This window comes from Balaenoptera borealis (genome assembly GCF_965194805.1).
Source record: "Balaenoptera borealis genome assembly, contig: HAP1_SCAFFOLD_1069, whole genome shotgun sequence".
Taxonomy (NCBI): Eukaryota; Metazoa; Chordata; class Mammalia; order Artiodactyla; family Balaenopteridae; genus Balaenoptera; species Balaenoptera borealis.
The window spans coordinates 23,961-34,077 of NW_028123143.1; the positions used below are offsets into that span (position 1 = coordinate 23,961).

General features: G+C 42.0%; 1 pseudogene across 1 annotated transcript; it reads right to left on the reverse strand.

Annotated features, from left to right (window-relative positions):
- Nucleotides 1-5,198: 5,198 nt before the first annotated feature.
- Nucleotides 5,199-8,866, reverse strand: LOC309621845 (hsc70-interacting protein pseudogene; annotated as a pseudogene). The gene has a single exon. The product of its transcript is annotated as a hsc70-interacting protein pseudogene (transcript).
- Nucleotides 8,867-10,117: the final 1,251 nt, after the last annotated feature.

A 10,117-nucleotide genomic window follows, 5' to 3' on the forward strand; every position in this document is an offset into this window, starting at 1 on the left:
TGAAGAAGCTTGTGTGTGAAGGAAAATGCCCTGAATAGTCCAGGCTTTGGACACACACACACACACACACACACACACACAAAGCAAATGGTTCAGAAAATGAAACTCATCCCAGAAGCAAATTACCTACAGTTAATTCATTAATATGTTTGCAAAACATTTTCTGAGCACATATAATAGCCCCCAACACTGTAGTCAGATATTGCCCTGCGCTCAAATGATACAAAGAAAAGAGAGGCTGCCCCAGTCCTCAAGGAGCTTATTGTCTAGGGGGAAACTCAACAAACCAGTGGTCCCAGTACTTTCTGGTGACCACTTTGATAAATGGTGCTTTGGAAGCACAGAGAGGGACAGGTAAATTACACTGTGGGCTTAGAGACAGCTTCCTGTAGAAAATGACCCTTGATCTGAGTTTTAAAGGAAAAGTAGAAGTTAGCTAGCTAGAGAATGAAGGGATAGATTGTGAGAGTGTGGACTTAAGAGAAGATTAGGAAGCTCAGCTTTGGAAGGCACTGTTGGCAGTGGCTTGGCTCCTTCATGGTCCCAGAACATGCAGAACAGGTCTACCGTGGTTCTAGCTTTCCCTGCGTAACCTTGACCCTTGGGGGTCTGGTGACATCACTTCCTCCTTTTATTCCTCCACGCCCAGAACTTGCCATTGGTGGTGGCTTGCCCTTGTTGCGCACTTCTGCTTGCCTCACCATCCTGATTGACTTAGCTCTTCCATTACCCGTGTAACCAATTCACTGTAATAAATGTCTTCTGCTCCAAAGACCAAAAAAAAAAAGGTGGGAGGGAATGGAAACAACAGACAGTATCATTTCTGATAGGAAACTGCAATTACCTGTGAATGGCTGGGGTGAACGGATGCGTGAGAGGAGAGGGACAAATAAAACAAGAGAAGTAGGGTGTTAGGTGCTAAACTGAAAGCAACAGGGAGCCATTGATGGATTAAGTAGGAGTCTGATTAGCATTTAGTAAGATCACCTTGGTAGCAATGCAGAGAATGGGTTTATTGGGGTTGGCCATGCTCAGCTTAGCGGTAGAAAAACTATTTAGGAAACCGTTTCAATAACCTAGTGAAAGATAATACTGGCACAGACTAGGCAGCAGTTCTCAAACATTTTGTTCTCAGGAGCCCTTTATACTCTTGAAAATTATTAAAGGCTCCACGATTGCTGACTTAGTTCTCCACAGCACATGCAGATACAACAAGGTGATAGAAAAGCGATTACCTGCTGATGAATATTTCTGTTTAAGAGCCAGGATAACTTCTCAAAAATCTCTCAGCTGACTCTCTTCCAGTACTTAAACTAGTCACTGAAAAGAGGGGGCAGGGGACGCATCATGCCTGGTTTAAACTAATCATGATTCTGTCTCTGGGGCCAGGGTTGGGGCTGGATCCAGCCTCCTCTGAAGCTTATAGAGGCACCTACTAGCAAGGAAGGCAGTGCAAAGGGTAAGTGCCATTAGGGTGGCAACTATTGGTGGCAGTCATAGGATTCACCTATGTAGAAGTTGTCAGTTAAAAGTCCCATGTCTAGTGATGATTAACCAGAGAGATAATGAAGTAAGATGAGCTGAGACCTGAGGACTGGACTCTAAGGAACACTGACACTTAAGGGACGAGCAAAGGAAAGGGAAGCTCTGAAAGAAACCCTGGGGCAGAAGGGACAGCGGTTCGAAGCGTGTGGCTCTAAGTCAGACTGCTGGAGTTGAGCGCTACGAACGCTATTAGCTGTCTGATCTTGAGAAAATCACTTAGATGTTCTAAACCTAAGTTTTCTCATCTATAAGATGATGGAAATAATTATGCTATTTCATTAGTGCTATTAAGAGGGAGGATTAAATACAGTAATTGTGTAGTTGGCACAGAACCTTAATAAATGAGGGCTATTGTCTTATTAGTATTAGTATTAATGAGGATCTGCTTCAGAAATGGAAAGATAATCAGGTGTAACAGAAGCCAGGAGAGAAGAGAATTTTTAAAATATCTCCAGTGGTAAATACTGAAAAGAAGTCGTTTAAGGTAAGGACTGTCAAGAGATACTTAGGGGGTGTCCTATTCACATTTTTAGCATCTACTATTGGCTTATATTAAACTAGCAGTCAACTAAATAAGATCTTTTTAGACAAACTCCAGGCAAACTAGGGCTCCTTCTTTCTGTACCTGTGTAGCTGACCGCAAGATTTAGTTTATCCACTACATTGTATCTAACCCTTGGTTTTAATCCAGTGTTCTAGCCTGACAAGACGAATTTGAATCTTTGATCTATTTGCTCACGTCAGATGGCATTTCCAATGTTAATGTCATCTGCATATTTGCTGTGTACATCTTGTATATTTTTATCTATTTTAACAGTTAAGTGGTAAGAATATTTAAAAGGGAAGTTACTTTTCTCTAAGCTTCATTCAGTTTCCTCATCAGTAAAATGAGTATAATTATATTTATTTCACATAGGGTTGCGATAAATAAGTAAATGCCTGAACGTGCCTAGTACTGTGTATAGCACAAAGAAGATGTTCCTACGTTCTTCCTGGTTCCCTCCTCTCTTCCTCCCTGTATCACTTTTTTCCTTTTTCTCTCCTTTCTTTTAAAATTTCTTTAAAACTTTGTTTTAACATACTGCCTTGCTTACAAAGAGAAACTACATGTAGAATAGGACAGTGTTTTGAAATCCAATTGGCTAGAATAGATTAAACTGAATTTCATGCCTTGAATTGGTGACAGCTCCCTTAAGTAAATATAAAGGCATAAATATACTTCTGTCTCCTTTTCTCATGATCTCCTAATCCCTGCTTACACACTCTACCTCCCATCACCTCCTCCCACATCCCCTCTAGCCCCTCCAAGCAGACCATAGTCACTTCACTGCTAATAGAAATATATTCACTGAGTATCTACAACGTGAATAGCCTCAGGTTAGGACTGAAGTTAAGATACTAGAAGCCGAAAACAATCTTGCTGACTTTTAGGACCTAATGAACTCTGAGTATCTGGGTTTAATCCCCTTAGAGTCTCTCCATTCTCCTGTAAATCAACTACCTCATGGTAACACCTGGGGGAAAGAAAGAAAGAAGACCCGTTATGGACTTTTGCCCTCTCTCCCAGGTAATATGTACATTTTATAAGTGTATTCTTTCATGCTTCCAACAAATATTTTTGAAACTTCTATTATGTGCCAGGCATGATTATAAATACTAAGGATATGTGGAGAACAAGGCAGGCAATGTCCCTGTTCTCATGGGATTTACAGTCTAGAGGGGGGAGATAGACAATAAACACAAAGAAAAATGCTTGAACAGGACAGTATTGGACATAAATGTGATATAGAACATTTGAACAAGTGACATGCTCCAGAGTGGCTCGTTTAGGTTGGGTGGGCAGGAAAAGTCCCTCTGAGCAGGTGACATTTCAGCTGAGACCTGAATCACAAGAACCAGTTACACTAAGATCTAAAGAACATTCCAGACAGAAGAAACACTAGTACAAAGCCCCTGAGGTAGGGATAAAATCGCTGTGTTCACAGGGCTGAAAGGAGGCCAGTGTGGCTGGATTACAGCACCCGACGGGGAGAGTGGCATGAGATAAAGTGGGAGCGCCACAGGCGAGGTCACCGGGCAAGGCCTTGCAAACCTGGAGGTCTGTTAGAATGTCCTGGGGAGCTTTAAAAACTATGTGGACCCTCTGCCAGAGATTCTGATTCACTTGATCTGAAGTGGAGCCCAAGCAACAAAAGTTCCCAGGGGATTCCTCTGTGCAGCCAGGGTTGAGAGTCAGTGATGTCTGTGCTTCGCAAGCTGTGGTAGGGAGTTTGTATTCTCTCCTAAGGGGAATGGGAAGTCACTGAAGGGTATTCAGTGGAGGAGAGATGGGATTTGAGTAATTTATTTAAAAGATCCCTCTAGCTTCTATACGGAGAATGGATTTAGTGGATCAAGAGAGGAAGCAGGTGATTGTCGTCTCTTTGTGCACATATGCTTTCATTTCTCCCGGGTAAATACCTAGGAATGGAATTGCTGGAAATAACCCAAATGTCAATCAAAAGTTGAATGGATAAACAAACTGTGATATGTTCATACAAATAAAATACTGCTCAGCAATAAAAACAACTACGGATACATGCAATAACATAGGTGAATATCAAAACCATTATGTTGAGCAAAATCAGGCAGACACAAAAGCATATATACTGTACTAATCCTCTTACGAGGAATAACAGTCAGAAATGGTTGCCTCTAGGGGGTAGAGACTGACTGGAAGGGGGTTAGTAGGGAATTTATTAGGGTAATGGAAATGTGCTACATCTCGATTACATGAGTATACACGTTTATCAAAACTCATTTGAACTGTACACTTAGAATCTGTACATTTCATCGTATGTGGATTTTACCTCAATTCAAAAAATGAAAAAGGACTACTACACACCTACTAGAATGATTTGAAAAAAATTCCAAGTGCTGGAGAGGATGCGGAACAACTGGAACTCTTAGATGTTCCTGGCGGGAGTGCAAGATGGAAAATAGTTCGGCAGTTTCTGATAAAATTACACAGGCACCAACCATATGATTCAACAATCTCACATCTAGTTATTTACCCAAGAGAAATAAAATATGTCACACAAAGACCTGTATGTGAATGTGTATATAGAAAAGCAACAGGGGTTACAGTTAGGAGGATCTTTGCAGTGTCCTGGTGAAAGATGATGGCATAGTCTAGGCTAAGGAGATGGAGATGAAAAGATTGGAGATGGTGTGGAGATAGGATATGGAGATGAAGAGAAGTCAACAAATTCAGGATATATTCTGGAGGTAGAAGCTGAGGGAACCCCAATGTTGATTGTATGAGAAGAAGAGAGGAATCAAGAATGACTTTTAGGGGCTTCCCTGGTGGCGCAGTGGTTGAGAATCTGCCTGCCAATGCAGGGCACACGGGTTCGAGCCCCGGTCTGGGAAGATCCCACATGCCGTGGAGCGACTAGGCCCGTGAGCCACAATTACTGAGCCTGCGCGTCTGGAGCCTGTGCTCCGCAACAAGGGAGGCCGCGATAGTGAGAGGCCCGCGTACTGCAATGAAGAGTGGCCCCTACTGCAATGAAGAGTGGCCCCCACTTGCCGCCAACTAGAGAAAGCCGTCGCACAGAAACGAAGACCCAACAGAGCCATAAATAAATAAATAAATAAATAAATAAAAGAATGACTTTTAGGTTTTTCGTGTAAGCATCTGGATGGGTGATGCTGTCATTTACGGAGCTGTGGAAGACTGGGATGAGTAGGCTAGGGGAGAGGAAAATCAAGAGCTCTTTTTTACCATGTTAAGTCTGAGATGTTTATTAGACTTCTTGGGTATTTTAGCAGCGGATTTCTGGAAAAGGTGCTTCCATCTTTTATTGTTAAAATATAAACTTTCAATCTGGTCCAGTGGACGATGCTGTGATGATCGGTGGCAGTAGAATGTAGTTCCTTGAATTTGTGGTAGAGTCAGGAACAGGCTTATAAGAAGCAGAATTAGATATACTTTAATGCTTCTGTATGATTGTGAACCCAACAGATAGAATAAAAAAAAATGTTGAGAAGGAGATGAAACAATAAGTAGTTTAATCCAAGCAATGGTGCAGTCACCTGACTGGAGGTTTCTAAGAACTAATCAGGCTTGAAAATTAGATAATGATATGATTTGGATTTAGGGATGTTAGTTATCTGCTGCTACATAACAAATTACCCCCAAATTTATATTAATAACAATATAAATGTTTATTATCTTACACAGTTTCTGTGGATCGGGAATTTGGGAACAGCTTAGTGAGTTTTGTTTTTTAGCAGGAAGGGCTTAATTGTTGTTGTTGTTTTAATATTTTTCAGGTTTAAAAAGTGTTTATAAAGCTTTTAATTCCCAGTAGGAAAATGTTATCTGAATGATTGTTCTAATAGCAAACCACTGTAAATTGTTTCAACTGCATTTGGGACAGAGGGAGAGAGATTATTTTCAAAGCACCATAGCTTTCTTCATGAGAAGGTCAGAGGTACACTGCTTTGTATTATTGCGACATCCATTAGGTGATCTTTCCTTCAGCATGGGCTTTATTTGTCAGAAGGGCCTTAGGCTTGACCTCCCAATTTGGCTGAAGATTTACTGATGAGATTCACAACCTTTGGGTTGCTCTGATATTTCAACATATTTGCCAAGTTGTGGGGCACATCCTGGAAGGCCGTCATAACTTCTGGATCCTGCATGGCCGCAAGAACCTCTGGATCACTAATACTGTTATTGAGCCCAGGCATACCCCCTGCCATTCCAGGCATTCCTCCAGGAAAATTACCAGGTGTTGGCCCAGGAAAGCCACCGGAAAAATAGCCATATTGAGTTCCTGATCGTCTTCTGACTTATTCCTCCCTCTGGGCTCTCTTTTGTTCTTCCCGAGCCTTCTTAACCCTTTCTATTTTTTCTTTGATCTCTCTCTCTTCATGTTTTCACTCATACTTTCTCTGATGTTCAGCAATTTTCTGGGCCCTTGGTTGAACTTCTTTCAGCTTTGCACTAGCCTCTTCGTCACAATCCAGTTTAAAGGCGAGGGCAAGATCATGGACTGCTTCTACACAATGGCCCAGAGGTATGTGCGCTTTCCCTGCCCACTCGTAAGGCTGAGCTGAATCAGGATTTATTTCAATATCTCTGTCACAGTCTCGGATGACAGCATTTGGCTTCTGTAATTTGATGAAGACACTGGCTCTCTTGGCATATGGAATGGCCAAGCAAGGATTCAGCCTGATGGTATCTGTGAACAAGTCAATGGCTTTCTGTAGTTCACCATCATTCAGGGCCTCAATGGCAGCCACACTTTTATCCTTTGCCTCATCCGTCATCCCCTCAGTTATCTCACCATTTTCATCTCCCATTTCTTGAGGGGGCGTCCGTGTCTGGTTCAATCGCACCTTCAATTTCTAGATCACTTTCCTCACTTGACGTTTCATCTGTCTTTATGTTTTCCTCTGCTTTCTCACTTTCTGGTTTTTCTTCCTTGGTATGTGCTGATTTAGTTTTATGAGTAGCAGGTGGTATTTTACCTCCAGTGACCTCCACCCACTCCCTCAGGAAGTGCATTTCTTCAGTGTTCAGGACACTGGCATCCTGCTTACACATTTTCATGAAGGTTCAAAGCTCGTTCACTTTGGGAAGGTCCATGGTCCGGCAAGGCTGAGGCTGAGGTCGGATTCCAGCCCAGGGCGCTAGCTCAGCGTGACTACGTAGAAGGGTGAGGCTGCTTAGTCTTGAGTCCAGGTCCCTCTTAAAGTCACAGTCAGTATGTTGGCCAGGGCTACAGTTTTTGAAGGCTTGACTGGGGCTAGAGAATCTGTTTCCCAGATGGGTGATTCATACACATGGCAAGTTAATGCTGGCTGTTGGTAGGAGGACTCAGTTCCTTACCACGTAGACGGCTCCCTGGGCTGCATGAGTAGCTGGCTTCCTCCACAACAAAAAATATCCAAGAGTGTGCAAGGTAGAAGAAGCAATGTCTTTTATGTCCTAGCTTCAGAAGTCACTCTCCATCATTTCCACAACATCCTATTGATTACAGGTCAGCCTCATTCAGAGTAGAAGTGTCTACACAGGGAAGTGACTAACAGGAGGAGAGCATCGTTGGAGGCCATTTTGGAGGCTGGTGTCAGCCCCCTCTTTAAGTTTTGTAGTTTATGATATATTAGTAGTATAAAGGGACTCATCTTCGTAGTGTTGTATGAGAAAAATTCCCCTAGATACTCGTGGCTCCAGACCTCATATGCAATTCAACCAGCTTTAGAAGATACCATCAAAAGAATTTGAGAAGATAAACGTTTTTTAAAGCAATAAGCATTTTTTAAAACATTGAGAAGGCTTACAATTAAATACAGTAGTGTTCTAAAAATCAAACACATGGTATTAGTAGTTTTGTGTAAAGGAATCTGTATATTTAGTGTGTCAAGTTTTTATAATGTTTAGGAGAATATGACCTATTGGAATGACACATTGTATGTGTAATGCTTATTTAAAATGTGTAACTAAGTAATTGATTTACATTTGTGATTTTAAGTGGAAATTTTTCAAATGTAAATACACTATTAGACATTTAAAAAACTTAAAATTAACATATTTATAAGATTAATTTATTAGATATATGTGAATTACTTAAGTCCTTGGGAAGTGTTTTTTGGTTTTGGTTTTGGTTTGTTTTTTGGTCAGACAACTGAAGAACTTAAAAAAAATAAATTGAATATATTAAATTTATAAATGTAGTTAAAATATTTAAAGTAGGTTAATTAACTGAGACCAAACATTCATCAAAAGTCCCCTTAGAGGGACTTCCCTGCTGGTCCAGTGCTTAAGACTCTGCGCTCTCAATGCAGGGAGCCCTGGTTCGATCCCTGGCCAGGGAACTAGATTCCGCCTGCCACAACTAAAAGAGCACGCATGCTGCAACTAAAGATCCCGCACGTCTCAACGAAGATCCTGCATGCGGCAATTAAGACCCGGCGCAGCCAAGTCAAATACAAAAATAAATATATATATTTTTAAAAAGCCCCTTTAGAAGGGGTTGTTTAAATTTAGCTATATCTATAAAATTTTATAAATTTATAAGCTTACAGGAAAATCTCCTTGGGTTTTGATTTTGTAAAGTCGAGCATTAATTTTTCAAAACCAAAGTAACTTTTGAATACTTTTCCTTGAATGCACGAAAGTTAACCTTAAGTAAATAGATCCACTTGGATGGCAGTGGGGGAAGGGGGAGAAGAGAGATTTTGGCTGATGGGCCAAGTGTTGCCTGACTAAACTTGGGCCTGACTCTTACTCCTGCCTGATGGCTGAGCTGGTCCACCAATATGAGCTCTTCCCTGCTAGGGCCAGTGGGGGAGGGGAGGAGGGCAGGGAACCAGGACTCCACCTGGATTGTCTGTTCCCCCCTCCCACCTCCTTGATCTCACTGTGCTCTGTGCATGTGATAAGTGCTGCACTAGCCTTAATACCGATTCACAGCATGATTCTCGCTCTCTCCAAAGAAGCTGAGCACATGGTATAATGGTCTTTATTAACTTGCTCTCCGATTGTCCAAGGGACTTCTAATGGACCTGCAGGACGAATTGTGGCTGTATTAAGCAGAGAGTACAATAAAAAACATCAGAGGGTCCTGGCCGCAAAAGCTGCAAATTCACCACATTGTAGTGATATGACTTATTGATATAAAACAAAAAAATAGCCAAACATTGATTAGTATGGGGTAGCACAGTCTCACATTTAGCTTTGGGTTGTAATATTGAAGTTTTTAATTTACTATAACTGAACTATGCCTGAACACCCTACCCAGCTGGGTTGTGGGCAGGAATGCTCTTAAATTTCCTATTAACTGTATTTTTGTGTCTTCCATGAAAGTTCACCTCCCAGTTCATGCTTTTTGCCGGGGATGGCACCTAGGTGCCTGAGGAGAGCCTCAGCAGTCCTGAGCGCCAGAACAGGGGCTGCTTTTTGTCACAGGATGCCCTGTTCTTCAAAATGGCACCTGTCTAGTGCCTGACCCTGCTGCCCTTCCCATGGGTTTTAGCATAGTTTCCTATTGCTGCTGTAACAAGTTATCACAGACTTGGTGGCTTAACACAACGCTTTATTCTCTCATAGTTCTGGAAGGTGTAAGTCCACTATCAAGGTATCATAACCTCCTGCTGAAGTTCCCAGGAAATACTTCCTTGACTCTTCCTAGCTTCTGGTGGCTCCTGGCAGTCCTTGGCATTCCCTGGATTGTAGCTGCATCGTTCTCATTTCTACCTCCATCTTCACATGGCCATCTTCCCTCTGTATGTCCCTCTGTGTCTTCCTGTGGCCTTCTCATTAGGATGAGAAGTCACTCATTGGGTTTAGGGCCCACACTAATCCAGCAAGATCTCATCTAAACTAATGACATCTGCAAAGACCCCGTTTCCTAATAAGAAAGGTCACATTCTGAGGGTCCAGGTGGACATGGATTTGGGGAGATACTATTCAACACAGTATACCATTCAACACACAAAGGTACTGGGGCTGCAAGTTCAGGCCATGTTTAGAGCCAGGTGCTCGAGGACATGGAGCGTTCGTTGTGATGTGGAGGATGCT